The sequence below is a fragment of the Coregonus clupeaformis genome, unplaced genomic scaffold (genome assembly GCF_020615455.1).
Source record: "Coregonus clupeaformis isolate EN_2021a unplaced genomic scaffold, ASM2061545v1 scaf0078, whole genome shotgun sequence".
NCBI classification, from domain to species: Eukaryota; Metazoa; Chordata; class Actinopteri; order Salmoniformes; family Salmonidae; genus Coregonus; species Coregonus clupeaformis.
The window spans coordinates 266,335-282,450 of NW_025533533.1; the positions used below are offsets into that span (position 1 = coordinate 266,335).

The window sequence follows — 16,116 nt, forward strand, 5'->3', positions numbered from 1 at the left end:
CGCCACTGTTTGTAAACAAACACTGTATAGCCTCAATTTGGTTAAAACTGTGATTTTGACCTTATGGACGGCCAGTCCTTGTATTCATAGTGTAGTGAATTCCAGGTGTAGCCCTGAGCTGGACTCAAACCTGGGTCCAGAGACTGTCAAGCCAACACCTTATAACTGTTATACCAAGATGTCTGAACTTCTTGATGAGGTCGCTAGGTTTTGGGTTAAGGTTGCTACAATAGCTTTCTCTATGAATTTGAGAGTGGTTACATTTCTCCAGCCCCCATCCCTCCGCTGTTTACCAAACCAAGTCTCTCTGGGCAGCCATTTTGTTGCTGTTTAAATCCTAGGTTGTCCTTTTAAAAAAGCCACATCAATCAATCAACCAATCTGCAGTTCAAACAATAACAAAGCTGTCATTTACATTTACATTTGACATTTTAGTCATTTAGCAGACGCTCTTATCCAGAGCGACTTACAGGAGCAATTAGGGTTAAGTGCCTTGCTCAAGGGCACATTTTTACGTCATTTAGCAGACGCTCTTATCCAGAGCGACTTACAAATTGGTGCATTCACCCTATAGCCAGTGGGATAACCACTTTACATATTTTTTTTTTATTTTTTTTTGACAGTGGTCATTCCACCACTGTTTTGGTAATAAGATGATGATGGGGCTGGAGAAATGTAACTACTCTCAAATTCATAGACAGACCTATGGATGCAAGGACTGACCATCCATGATTTACATTTACATTTTAGTCATTTAGCAGACGCTCTTATCCAGAGCGACTTACAGTTAGTGAATACATATTTTTTTTATACTGGCCCCCCGTGGGAATCAAACCCACAACCCTGGCGTTGCAAACGCCATGCTCTATCAACTGAGCTACATCCCTGCCGGCCATTCCTCCCTACCCTGGACGACGCTGGGCCAATTGTGCGCCGCACATGAGTCTCCCGGTCGCGGCCGGCTGCGACAGAGCCTGGATTCGAACCAGGATATCACCATTATAGTTTTAACCATGTTGAGGCAATACAGTGTTGGTTTACATTTACATTGTTTCTAAACATTGGAGTAAAAAAAGCATATTTTGGGATCTGATGGGGTACGACAGTTGAACTAAGCTCATGAGGCATGTGTTATATTCTTCAAGAATCAATGGCTATATTTAAATAATTTAAAAGTCCAAATATGGATGTAGCAACTGCAGATTCCCCCTTTAACACCACACATCAGTTCAACAACTGCAGAGTTTGTGCCTCTGTTTTTAAGACAGTACTTACTAGTGTTAATCAGGGCCCGGTTTCTCAAAAGAATCTTACTGCTAAGTTCATCATTAGAACCATTGGATGCCTTAAGATGCCTTTGGGAAACCGGAACCAGATATCCAGTTTCCTCCTCTTCTCCCTCCTCCTTTTTCGATGTGACAGTCATCTCCCCCTCCTCCTCTTTCACTCCAAACACGTCTTTCTCCTCTTCTTTCACTGTATCATCCTCTTCCTCTTTCACTCTGAACACGTCTTTCTCTTCTTCTTTCACGGTAACAGCCTCACCCTCTACTTGTTTTTGTATTGTAACATCCTCCTCTTCCTCCTCCTCTTTCACTAGAGCTTCTTTCTCCGTCCAGCAGACCTCCTCTTCTTTAGCAGGAGGAGAGTAGCTCGGTGACCTCATGGTCGGGGATGTTAGCTAGCTAGGCTAGTGCTAACTTAACCAGCCAGCTAGCTGACCAATAACAACAACACCGTAAATATGAAATTAAATGGGATAACTAACTAGACGACAGAAGTGGGTTTAAAACACAGTGGCTAATATACACGAAAGCGTCTAAAGAGCTTTATTGGTTGGGCTATTTTGTCTAGCAAGCTACCGAGGTGTCTGACTAACTGTTGCTGCTGTTGAAAGAAGCGTCCCGTCCACTAGATTATACGTCACACTAGCAGCATAGCCTTAAAGTCCCACATCGCCATCTGCTGACTGGAGTGGGTAACGAAGTTGAGTAAAATGTAGATTTTATTTTCAGACAAAAAGTTAAAGGGTAGGAAGCATGAGTTTTTACTCACCAATTTAACAACACTTTGTGGTTAAAGACTTAGTAACTTAATTGTAGTCAGGATTGGGTTACCTACAGTTATGTTTTTGCGTTATTACATATTTATTAACTTATTTCCGGATATCTTCTAAACTACCCACAATGCACGATTTTGCAACGTCAAATTGATCTACTCTGTGCTACCGAGATCCTATGCTAACTCCGTAGCTAGCTCAAGCTGACTAATGTTAGCCACACCTCATGCTCTTCACAGGCTGTGTGGCCAAATACTTTTATAACTAACCCAAGATAGACCAGAGCCTGTCGTTTCCAATGGGAGCAAATTAATCATAGTGGGCAGAACAAGCAAGGAGGTGGGCAGAGCCAAGCAGGAGCAAGATAGGTCCTATTGGCCCGTTCTAGCATTTATTTGCATATTTCCTTTAGGGAACGCCTATGCTGTGATGTCTGCAATAACTAAATTCGCCCTTGAACTCCTTCTAAACAATGCCATTAAAAAAAAAAACTTTGGCAAAGGGTAAAGTCTACAAAACGTAGTCCACTCTGTTTGTTACAGATTGTAGTTATGGAAACAGAAAGACACTGTATTGAGATCAAACGTTTCATCAATGATGACTCATTGCGAGCTCACAGAACAGCGCTCCGGGCAGCCAAGCGGAAATGGAGGAAAACTAGACTCCCTGCGGACCTGGCATCTTTTCACTCCCTCCTCTCTACATTTTCTTCATCTGTTTCTGCTGCTAAGGCCACTTTCTACCACTCTAAATTCCAAGCATCTGCCTCTAACCCTAGGAAGCTCTTTGCCACCTTCTCCTCCCTGCTGAATCCTCCTCCCCCTCCCCCCTCCTCCCTCTCTGTGGATGACTTCGTCAACCATTTTGAAAAGAAGGTTGACGACATCCGATCCTCGTTTGTTAAGTCAAATGACACTGCTGGTCCTGCTCACACTGCCCTACCTTATGCTTTGACTTCTTTCTCCCCTCTCCAGATAAAATCTTGCGACTTGTGACGGCCGGCCGCCCAACAACCTGCCCGCTTGACCCTATCCCCTCCTCTCTTCTCCAGACCATCTCCGGTGACCTTCTCCCTTACCTCACCTCGCTGATCAACTCATCCTTGACCGCTGGCTATGTCCCTTCCGTCTACAAGAGAGCGAGAGTTGCACCCCTTCTCAAAAAACCAACGCTCGATCCCTCTGATGTCAACAACTACAGACCAGTATCCCTTCTTTCTTTCGTCATTCAACTGAGACTGCTCTTCTCTGTGTCACGGAGGCTCTCCGCACTGCTAAAGCTAACTCTCTCTCCTCTGCTCTTGTCCTTCTAGACCTGTCTGCTGCCTTTGATACTGTGAACCATCAGATCCTCCTCTCCACCCTCTCCGAGCTGGGCATCTCCGGCGCGGCTTACTCTTGGATTGCGTCCTACCTGACCGGTCGCTCCTACCAAGTGGCGTGGCGAGAAGCTGTCTCCGCACCATGTGCTCTCACCACTGGTGTCCCCCAGGGCTCAGTTCTAGGCCCTCTCCTATTCTCGCTATACACCAAGTCACTTGGCTCTGTTATATCCTCACATGGCCTCTCCTATCATTGCTACGCAGATGACACAGAACTAATCTTCTCCTTTCCCCCTTCTGATAACCAGGTGGCGAATCACATCTCTGCATGTCTGGCAGACATATCAGTATGGATGACCGATCACCACCTCAAGCTGAACCTTGGCAAGACGGAGCTGCTCTTCCTCCCGGGGAAGGACTGCCCGTTCCATGATCTCGCCATCACGGTTGACAACTCCGTTGTGCCATTAAACCCCTACAACTCATCCAGAATGCCGCAGCCCATCTGGTGTTTAACCTTCCCAAGTTCTCTCACGTCACTTCCGCTCCTCCGCACACTACACTGGCTTCCAGTTGAAGCTCGCATCTGCTACAAGACCATGGTGCTTGCCTACGGAGCTGTGAGGAGAACGGCACCTCCGTACCTTCAGGCTCTGATCAGTCCCTACACCCAAACGAGGGCATTGCGTTCATCCACCTCTGGCCTGCTGGCTCCCCTACCTCTGCTGAAGCACAGTTCCCGCTCAGCCCAGTCAAAACTGTTCGCTGCTCTGGCACCCCAATTCTGGAACAAGCTCCCTCACGACGCCAGGACAGCGGAGTCACTCACCTCCTTCCGGAGACATTTGAAACCCCACCTCTTTAAGGAACACCTGGGATAGGATAAAGTAATCCTTCTAACCCACCCCCTTACCCACCCCCCCAAAAAAAAAAACTATGTGTAAAGTGGTTATCCCACTGGCTATAAGGTGAATGCACCAATTTGTAAGTCGCTCTGGATAAGAGCGTCTGCTAAATGACTTCAATGTAAATAATAAACAATTAGCAGAATGTCTTCAGAATCCATCTGGCTACTTCCTCTCCCACTGGGCTTCCTCTCATCACCATATTTGGTAGTGAGTGGAAACAGCAACTGGATGCTTCACATTATACATCAGGTGAAATATCTGGCTCATTGTTCTATCTGTGGTTTGGTTGTGTTATTAAATGGTGGGCAGAAGCCGAAAATAGTTAAATTAATTGATCCCAGTCGAGGAAGAACATTATTTTTTGTATATGACAGTAAAATATTGTTATGATTATAACATTTGTTGTCATCTTCAATTCTTGCACATTTTCTCATAAAAAATATATTTCAACTGGCTCATGCAACATTGCCGAACTCCTAAACACGGAACCAATCAGAGGTCCCGTACATAACCCTCGTGATCAAGGCAGCCAATGGCATGCTTCTATCTACGATGTAACTACAGCCTCTTGTGAAAACTGCTGTTTGATGAAGAGAAACAGATATATCTAGCTCCCGAAGACTGAAATCAGATAAATATAATGTTTCGAGTGCACTTGAAATATCCAGCATGCAATACAAATTGTCTTGATAGTATGAAGAGGTAACTCCATGGACCATTTATCAAATGTATTGAAAGCTAGTCAATGTTACAGTTTGAATAGCCTAGCCAGCTACTGTAAATGTCAATGTGTGTTTCATTATCTAGTGCTCTCTCTGTCAGTGAATTACATTTTGAGTCATGTTTTGGCATGATTATATATCTCAATTCAAGTAACTAGCTGCAGGCTTAAAGAAACATTTAAATCATATACTTTGCACAGAAACCCAAATAAAAGCATGTATATAGAAAGAAGTGTGTGTGTCATGTCTGCTAGAATGGAGGTTTAAAAACGATAGCTGCATATTAGCCAATACATATGGCATAGCCTACACATATAGCATACCTTGCAGTACAATTTACTCTAATCCGACAGTCGGCAGGGCCAAGGGACCGCAAACCCGTGGAGATGGCTGGGGAAGGGCCGACCCGCCACCGATGACCCCCGGTAGATGGAGACCAACGGAGGTGTTTTGAGTGTGGCGCCCGGGGGCACATTGCCTGGAATTGCCCTGCTCGAGAGGAATCGAATGCCATCAGCTAGCACCAGAGGCCGCGAACTATGTCACCTCCTGTTGGGCGCACCATGAATCAACTGCACCCATGGTCCCGGTGAAGGTTGACAGACACGACACGGAAGCGCTATTAGACTCCGGAAGCATGGTTACGCTCGTAACCACGAGCCTGCTGAACCAGGAGACCGAACAGGGGTAAGGAGATGTCAGTTTCCTGTGTTCACGGTGACACAAAGCGGTATCCCGCCGTACGGACCAACATCGTGACACCACAAGGGAGCTGCCAGATGATGGTGGGTGCAGTACCAGAGCTGCCGGTACCTATCCTAGTGGGATGGGATTGTCTGCTGTTCGCGGCCCTATGGGGGCACGAGTTGAAGAAGAAAAAAAAAGATACGAGCCGGCCGAAGAAGAGAGCGGGGACGACCCTCGCCTGTATGGCCAGGACGCCACCGGTTAACCAACCTGACTCTACGGGTCCGGAGTCGGAGGGGGAGCCGGAACCCGAACCCCCTGTGGAACCACTGGAGGAATATTCCAGCCTCCCCCTTCTCGATTTCGAGGGGCCAGTCGAGACCCCCGTTTGGGGCCAACTGAGGGGACAATTCGGGACGGCCCAGTGGGGGGATCCGAATTTGAAAGCTGCCGCAGCCCAAGCGATAGCGGTGGACGGACAGCTACTTCCGGGGGTGAGTGACTGGCGATATTTCCAAATTAAGAATAACCTTTTGTATCAGGTTCACGCCAACAGGGGGAACTTTGAGAGGTATTGTTGCTGACCCGACGGTACGTAGGAACCGTTCTTCAGCTGGGCCACACCCACCTGTTGGGGGCGCACATGGGAATGGAGAAGACCCGGGAACAGGTCGCCGCCCGGTTCCACTGGCCCGGGATGAGGAGGGCCGTGGAAGACTACTGTCGCAGCTGCCCGGAGTGTCAACTCACTGCCCCGAAAGCACACTTCCGAAACTCTCTGGTCCCCCTGCCGATCATCGGGGTGCCCTTTGAACGCATCGCCATGGACATAGTGGGACCCCTGGTAAAGACTGCACGAGGACACAGGTACATCTTGGTAATAGTAGACTATGCCACCCGGTATCCCGAGGCCATTCCCCTATGGGCGGCGGTATCCAAGGGAATCGCCCGAGAGCTGTTCCACCTCTTTAGCCGGGTGGGCATCCCAAACGTGATCCTGACTGACCAAGTTACAGAGTTTATGACCCGCCTCATGAAAGAGTTGTGTGCCCTCATGCAGATCAAGCAGATCCGGACCTCCGTTTTTCACCCACAGACGGATGGGCTCGTTGAGCGCTTTAACAAAAATGCTCAAACAGATGCTGCGGAAGGTCATCGAGCAGGACGGGAAGAACTGGGACCAGCTGCTACCCCACCTAATGTTCTCAATCCGAGAAGTACCCCCAATCCTCCACTGGGTTTTCCCCGTTTGAACTCCTCCCGGGAGAATACGGCGTTCTCGACACCACACGGTCTGTACCAGTACCGGGTGCTCCCGTTCGGTCTCCACGGAGCCCCGCCCACATTCCAGCGACTGATGAACAGAGTGCTTCGACCCCACCAGCAGTACGCAGTGGCCTGACGGCCTATCAGGACGATATCACCCACAGCCGAGGTTGGGAGGAGCGCCTGACGGCCTATCTGGACGATATCACCCACAGCCGAGGTTGGGAGGAGCGCCTGACGGCCTATCAGGACGATATCACCCACAGCCGAGGTTGGGAGGAGCGCCTGACGGCCTATCTGGACGATATCACCCACAGCCGAGGTTGGGAGGAGCGCCTGACGGCCTATCTGGACGATATCACCCACAGCCGAGGTTGGGAGGAGCGCCTGACGGCCTATCTGGACGATATCACCCACAGCCGAGGTTGAAAGGAGCGCCTGACGGCCTATCTGGACGATATCACCCACAGCCGAGGTTGGGAGGAGCGCCTGACGCGCCTCCAGGCAGTGCTGGACGCGCTCAGACAAGCCGGGTTACTGAGGGGGGGTGTGGTTAAGGTTAGGGTTATTTAAGGTAAGAGTTAGGCATTAGGGTTAGCAGTGTGGTTAAGGTTAGGGTTAGGCATTAGGGTTAGTAGTGTGGTTAAGGTTAGGGTTAGGCATTAGGGTTAGCAGTGTGGTTAAGGTTTAGGCATTAGGGTTAGCAGTGTGGTTAAGGTTGGGGTTATTTAAGGTTAGGGTTAGGTATTAGGGTTAGCAGTGTGGTTAACATTAGGGTTAGGCATTAGGGTTAGCAGTGTGGTTAAGGTTAGGATTAGGCATTAGGGTTAGCAGTGTGGTTAAGGTTGGGGTTATTTAAGGTTAGGGTTAGGTATTAGGGTTAGCAGTGTGGTTAAGGTTAGGGTTAGGTATTGGGGTTAGCAGTGTGGTTAAGGTTAGGGTTAGGTATTAGGGTTAGCAGTGTGGTTAAGGTTAGGGTTAGGTATTAGGGTTAGCAGTGTGGTTAAGGTTAGGGTTAGGTATTAGGGTTAGCAGTGTGGTTAAGGTTAGGGTTAGGTATTAGGTTGCAGTGTGGTTAAGGTTAGGGTTAGGCATTAGGGTTAGCAGTGTGGTTAATGTTAGGGTTAGGTATTAGGGTTAGCAGTGTGGTTAAGGTTAGGGTTAGGTATTAGGGTTAGCAGTGTGGTTAAGGTTAGGGTTAGGCATTAGGGTTAGCAGTGTGGTTAAGGTTAGGGTTAGGTATTAGGGTTAGCAGTGTGGTTAAAATTAGATTTAAAGTCAGATTTTATGACTGTGGTACTAACCTGTGCTCTTAAGGGGAAAGTAATCTAAAAGCAATCCGATTACGTTACTGAGTTAGGGTAATCCAACATGTGTGTTACTGATGACAATGTTGAACAGATAACTAGTAACTAATGGATTACATTTAGAAAGTAACCTATCCAACCCTTGATACAGTATATACAATGCATTCGGAAAGTATTCAGACCCCTTGACTCTTCCTACATTTTGTTACGTTACAGCCTTATTTTAAAATGGATTATATTGTTTTTTCCCACATCAATCTACACACAATACCTCATAATGACAAAGCAAAATACGTTTAATTATTTTAGCAAATGTATTCAAAATAAAAAACTGAAATATTTCATTTGCATAAGTATTCAGACCCTTTACTCAGTACTTTGTTGAACCACCTTTGGCAGCGATTACAGCCTCGAGTCATCTTGGGTATGACCCTACAAGCTTGGCACACCTGTATTTGGGGAGATTCCCCCATTCTTCTCTGTAGATCCTCTCAAGCTCTTTTCAGGTCTCTCCAGAGATGTTCCATCTGGTTCAAGTCTGGCCTCCGGCTGGGCAACTCAAGGACATTCAGAGACTTGTCCAGAAGCCACTCCTGCGTTGTCTTGGCTGTGTGCTCAAGGTCATTGTACTATTGGCAGGTTAACATCAAGGATCTCTCTGTACTTTGCTCCGTCCATCTTTCCCTCGATCCTGACTAGTCGCCCAGTCCCTGCCGCTGAAAAACATTCCTATAGCATGATGCTTCCACCACCATGCTTCACCGTAGGGATGGTGCCTGGTTTCCTCCAGACATGACGCTTGGAATTCAGGCCTAAGAGTTCAATCTGCCAGGTTAAATCAGATTTTATGACGGTGGTGCTAACCTGTGCTCTTAAGGGGAAAGTCATCTAAAAAATTACTGAATATAATGAGATTACGATACTGAGTTTGGGGAATCCAACAGTTACGTTACTGATGACAATAGAGCCGGGGGTGGTGTTATCAGAATAATAGTAGAGAGAATTATTTATTTCAGCTTTTCTTTCTTTCATCACATTACCAGTGGGTCAGAAGTTTATTAGTATTTGGTATCTTTGCCTTTAAATTGTTTAACTTGGGTCAAACGTTTTGGGTAGCCTTCCACAAGCTTCCCCACAATAAGTTGGGTGAATTTTGGCCAATTCCTCCTGACAGAGCTGGTGTAACTGAGTCAGGTTTGTAGGCCTCCTTGCTCGCACACGCTTTTTCAGTTCTGGCCACACATTTTCTATAGGATTGAGGTCAGGGCTTTGTGATGGCCACTCCAATACCTTGACTTTGTTGTCCTTAAGCCATTTTGCCACAACTTTGGAAGTATGCTTGGGGTCATTGTCCATTTGGAAGACCCATTTGCGATCAAGCTTTAACTTCCTGACTGATGTCTTGAGATGTTGCTTCAATATATCCACATAATTTTCCTTCCTCATGATGCCATCTATTTTGTGAAGTGCACCAGTCCCTCCTCCAGCAAAGCACCACCACAGCATGATGCTACTAACCCCGTGCTTCACGGTTGGGATGGTGTTCTTCGGCTTGCAAGCAACCCCCTTTTCCTACAAACATAACGATGGTCATTATGGCCAAACAGATCTATTTTTGTTTCATCAGACCAGAGGACATTACCCCAAAAAGTACTATCTTTGTCCCCATGTGCAGTTGCAAACCGTAGTCTGGCATTTTTATGGCGGTTTTGGAGCAGTGGCTTCTTCCTTGCTGAGCGGCCTTGCAGGTTATGTCGATATTGGACTCGTTTTACTGTGGATATAGATACTATTGTACCTGTTTCCTTTGTACCTGTTTCCTCCAGCATCTTCACAAGGTCCTTTGCTGTTGTTCTGGGATTGATTCGCACTTTTCGCACCAAAGTACGTTCATCTCTAGGAGACAGAACGCGTCTCCTTCCTGAGCAGTATGACGGCTGCGTGGTCCCATGGTGTTTATACTTGCGTACTATTGTTTGTACAGATGAACGTGGTACCTTCAGGCGTTTGGAAATTGCTCCCAATAATGAACCAGACTTGTGGAGGTATACCATTTTTTTCCTGAGGTCTTGGCTCATTTCTTTTGATTTTCCCATGATGTCAAGCAAAGAGGCACTGAGTTTGAAGGTAGGCCTTGAAATACATCCACAGGTACACCTCTAATTGACTCAAATTATATCAATTAGCCTATCAGAAGCTTCTAAAGCCATGACATCATTTTCTGGAATTTTCCAAGCTGTTTAAAGGCACAGACAACTTAGTGTATGTAAACTTCTGACCCACTGGAATTGTGATACAGTGAATTATAAGTGAATTAATCTGTCTGTAAACAATTGTTGGAAAAATTGCTTGTGTCATGCTCAAAGTTGATGTCCTAACCGACTTGCCAAAACTATAGTTTGTTAACAAGAAATTTGTGGAGTGGTTGGAAAAATTAGTTTTAATGACTCCAACCTGTACGTAAACGTCCGACATCAACTGTATATTTAAAACATAAAATGTACTACAGTGGGGGAAAAAAGTATTTAGTCAGCCACCAATTGTGCAAGTTCTCCCACTTAAAAAGATGCGAGAGGCCTGTCATTTTCATCATAGGTACACGTCAACTATGACAGACAAATTGAGGAAAAAAAATCCAGAAAATCACATTGTAGGATTTTTAATGAATTTATTTGCAAATTATGGTGGAAAATAAGTATTTGGTCACCTACAAACAAGCAAGATTTCTGGCTCTCACAGACCTGTAACTTCTTCTTTAAGAGGCTCCTCTGTCCTCCACTCGTTATCTGTATTAATGGCACCTGTTTGAACTTGTTATCAGTATAAAAGACACCTGTCCACAACCTCAAACAGTCACACTCCAAACTCCACTATGGCCAAGACCAAAGAGCTGTCAAAGGACACCAGAAACAAAATTGTAGACCTGCACCAGGCTGGGAAGACTGAATCTGCAATAGGTACGCAGCTTGGTTTGAAGAAATCAACTGTGGGAGCAATTATTAGGAAATGGAAGACATACAAGACCACTGATAATATCCCTCGATCTGGGGCTCCACGCAATATCTCACCCTGTGGGGTCAAAATGATCACAAGAACGGTGAGCAAAAATCCCAGAACCACACGGGGGGACCTAGTGAATGACCTGCAGAGAGCTGGGACCAAAGTAACAAAGCCTACCATCAGTAACACACTACGCCGCCTGGGACTCAAATCCTGCAGTGCAAGACGTGTCCCCTGCTTAAGCCAGTACATGTCCAGGCCCGTCTGAAGTTTGCTAGAGTGCATTTGGATGATCCAGAAGAGGATTGGGAGAATGTCATATGGTCAGATGAAACCAAAATATAACTTTTTGGTAAAAACTAAACTCGTCGTGTTTGGAGGACAAAGAATACTGAGTTGCATCCAAAGAACACCATACCTACTGTGAAGCATGGGGGTGGAAACATCATGCTTTGGGGCTGTTTTTCTGCAAAGGGACCAGGACGACTGATCCGTGTAAAGGAAAGAATGAATGGGGCCATGTATCGTGAGATTTTGAGTGAAAACCTCCTTCCATCAGCAAGGGCATTGAAGATGAAACGTGGCTGGGTCTTTCAGCATGACAATGATCCCAAACACACCGCCCGGGCAACGAAGGAGTGGCTTCGTAAGAAGCATTTCAAGGTCCTGGAGTGGCCTAGCCAGTCTCCAGATCTCAACCCCATAGAAAATCTTTGGAGGGAGTTGAAAGTCCGTGTTTCCCAGCGACAGCCCCAAAACATCACTGCTCTAGAGGAGATCTGCATGGAGGAATGGGTCAAAATACCAGCAACAGTGTGTGAAAACCTTGTGAAGACTTACAGAAAATGTTTGACCTGTGTCATTGCCAACAAAGGGTATATAACAAAGTATTGAGAAACTTTTGTTATTGACCAAATACTTATTTTCCACCATAATTTGCAAATAAATTCATAAAAAATCATACAATGTGATTTTCTGGAATTATTTTCCTCATTTTGTCTGTCATAGTTGACGTGTACCTATGATGAAAATTACAGGCCTCTCTCATCTTTTTAAGTGGGAGAATTGCACAATTGGTGGCTGACTAAATACTTTTTTTCCCCACTGTATCTACACAAACATGTGCTGAAAAGTCATAGTCAATCGATCAATAATATAATAATACTTTTAGCAAAAATGTATATTTTCAATTTACAATCTGTAGAAACAATGAGAATAGAAAGGTTCAGAACTTTTGTAAAACATCACAGTACGGTTGAAAAATATATGGCAAATAGAAATCCAATATGGGTGGTGTTAAGAGATAGATGGGAGGTGTTGAATGGAGCTGAAGGATGGGACTAATAACAACTAACAACAACTAATAACAACAACTAATAACAAGATAACTAATAATGTAAGCATACTGTGTCCATAATAAGTATATAGGTTGAGAGCTTTTGTGAAAGAGCACAGTTAGAAAGATATGGCATATAGAAGCAAACCGGATGGACATCATGAAAATGATCGGAGAGGTTGAGAGTAGAAGTAGTTCAGGAGAAAAAACAAACAAAATATAATTTTTGTAAAATTGACTGTGTCCATAAAATGTATATAGTAAGTATAAGCTGGAAGTAGAGGCCTAAGCGTTGTTGTTCACTAGTTTACTCCAATTGGGGAAGGGGTGGTGGGGTTGGAAGAATAGGATATGTATATATGTATGTGTATGTATGTAGTATGTATGTATATGTGTGTATATATATATATAAACGGGGGATTGGAAGTGATGCAGACAATTACATTGATGGAAGTTACAATCTATCTGCAATATTAAAGCTGATCTACCCTATAAAAAATATATAAAAAAAAACATGCCACAATAGTAATTAAATTACTGGTATTTTTGTTTAAACAAGCACTTTATTAAACTGCACAAGCACCAAAAACGCTGTTGATTTGACAAGTGGCAATAAATCACTGATATCGATTAGGGGAAATCAGGTTGTACGTGATGTTGAAACTAACACAACTAAAAAATACATGGAAATGGGAGATATCTTTTACCTCACTGGTTAGAGGACAACCTGCAGAAGACAGTCAGCTACATTTTGGAGTGATGCATTTCAATGTAAGGGTCCCCAAAACTAAGAAAAACGCAACACTTATTATATACTGAAATCAATTGCGCGAGAAGGGGGAGATGAGGTTGCACTTCCTGTTAAACCTAATAGCTCAAACACCACACGGAATCTGGGAATAATGTGTACATCACTGGTTGGAGGACAATTTGTAGAAAACAGCTAGCTACATTTAGAAGTGCTGCATTTTGATTCAAGTGGGTGGCCAACGGGGTAAGTGTAACGCAACACTTTCAATGTTAAAGACGTTCTACATTGTGACATTATTAAAGTACTCCTACTAAAAATGTTGAAGACGTTCTACATTGTGACATTATTTCATTGATATCATGAAACAACTCCTTCATGTATGAATTTTCTGATGTTTAATCAGAGATATTTTATACGAGAATCTCTTGTCACACTGATCACAGCTATGAGGGTTCTCTCCTGTGTGTGTTCTCTGGTGTGATTTTTAAACATCCTGCTGAAACAAAACTCTTTCCACAGTCAGAGCAGTGGAAAGGTTTCTCTCCGGTGTGTGTTCTCTGATGTATTTTAAGACCACTAGCTGTAAAAAAACTCTTCAAACATTGATTACAGCTATAAGGTTTCTCTCCTGTGTGTGTTCTCTGGTGTATAGTCAGCGGCCTAGATCCAGTAAAACTCTTCCCACATTGACCACAGATATAAGGTTTCTCTCCTGTGTGTGTCCTCTGGTGTACTATCAGGCTGTTTGAGTGACTAAAACTCTTCCCACACTGATCACAGCGATAAGGTTTTTCTCCTGTATGGATTCTCTGATGTATTTTGAGGGTTGCTAAACAGGTGCATCTCTTCCCACAGTCAGAGCAGCAGTGAGATTTCTCTCCTGTGTGTGTTCTCTGGTGTGATTTTAAACACCCTGATGAAACAAAACTCTTTCCACAGTCAGAGCAGTGGAAAGGTTTCTCTCCGGTGTGTCTTCTCTGATGTATTTTAAGATGGCTAGCGTTTAAAAACTCTTTAAACATTGATTACAGCTATAACATTTCTCTCCTGTGTGTGTTCTCTGGTGTGATTTTAAACATCCTGATGTAACAAAACTCTTTCCACAGTCAGAGCAGTGGAAAGGTTTCTCTCCGGTGTGTGTTCTCTGATGTATTTTAAGATGGCTAGGTTTAAAAAAACTCTTCTCACATTGATCACAGCTGTAAGGTTTCTCTCTAGTGTGATGTCTCTGGTGTGCTTTTAGTAACTCTGAGCTTGAGTAACTCTTCCCACAGTCAGAGCAATGGTGAGGTTTCTTCCCTGTGGGTCTCTGCTGGTGTTTCTTGAGGTGTTCTGATGTGGAGAGACTCTTCTCTGCCTTGTCAGCTTCAAGATGTTGTTGAGGCTCCCCAGAGGATCCACCATAGTCACGTCTCTCTCCTGTGTGAACAACAAAGTCAGACCAGATGGTTAAAGTCCCACAACAGCAGAAATCCAGTTTATTTGAGCTAAAAGGTGATGCCCATGATGTTGTACAACAATTTGTTTGGATGATTCTAGACAAAAAATCAGTTCTTAAAGTTGCTGAAACCCTAAGCAGTTTGCCAGACGACTTTTGTTCACCAATATAAGCCCCTTTCTGTTTGCTGGATATTGGTTCTGTGTTTGCAAAAATGGCTGCATCACTATTCACAATTTCACCACCGTGGGGGAAAACTCAGGGGAGTTCTTGTAGGCTGCCAATTTCACCACCGTGGGGGAAAACTCAGGGGAGTTCTTGTAGGCTGCCAATTTCACCACCGTGGGGGAAAACTCAGGTGAGTTCTTGTAGGCTGCCAATTTCACCACCGTGGGGGGAAAACTCAGGGGAGTTCTTGTAGGCTGCCAATTTCACCATCGTGGGGAAAACTCAGCGGAGTTCTGGTAGGCTGCCAATTTCACCACCGTGGGGGAAAACTCAGGGGAGTTCTCGTAGGCTGCCAGCAAAAATAGCCTCCATTTCCAGGTTGCTTATGACTGCATTTCCCACTACTTTAGGATTATAATTGTAAGGCTCGTTTGAACGTCCCTGTTTAATATAATGTTTGTGCCATCGTCTCAAATCAACTGCTTTATACCTTAAAAAACATTTCAACTTCAACCAGTAAAATGCTCTTTGGCTAGCTTTGCTACCAGCCTGTTAATGAGCGTTAGCATTCAAGCTAACAAGTGCTGCATCCAAAATACATATTTTGCAACTATCACAACCAAATATGTGACCCACCGTCCCTTTTCAGTCTCATGTAGTTACATATATTTAGAAAAGGAATACTTTCACCAAATTGCCAAAATGGATTCTCTGAACATTATCTCACCAGGTTACCTGATTAGGCAAACCATTAACAGTATTACATTGTCTACTGTTGCTATTAAATATTTTATTAACTTCAAGTACTAAAGGTAGTCGATTAAAATTAGGGAAAACCTAAAACCCAAAGACAAAAACAATATCTAGACCTAGGGCCTATATCATCAGATCCTCTGAGGAACTTTGGTTGAACAAATTAATCCCTTTGGGGCTGGACATTTCATGTCCACGGCCTTTTTCATTTCAAAAGTCCTGATCTCCTAAAATATATTTTTGCCCGGGTTGCTTTCACCTCTCTGGGAGGAAGGACGTCAACATTGCACCGCAGCTGAAACCTGGTTCCGAGTGTCCACAACAACAACAAAGCTCCAGATAAATAAACCTTTTCATTGCAGAAGTCCTGATCTTCTCAAAATATTGATTTCTATTTGCA

The 16,116-nt window shown here is 44.5% G+C and overlaps 1 pseudogene; it reads right to left on the reverse strand.

The window, feature by feature from the left end:
- Positions 1 to 13,302: 13,302 nt before the first annotated feature.
- Positions 13,303 to 15,233, reverse strand: LOC123483313 (annotated as a pseudogene).
- Between the last annotated feature and the right edge of the window lie 883 nt (positions 15,234 to 16,116).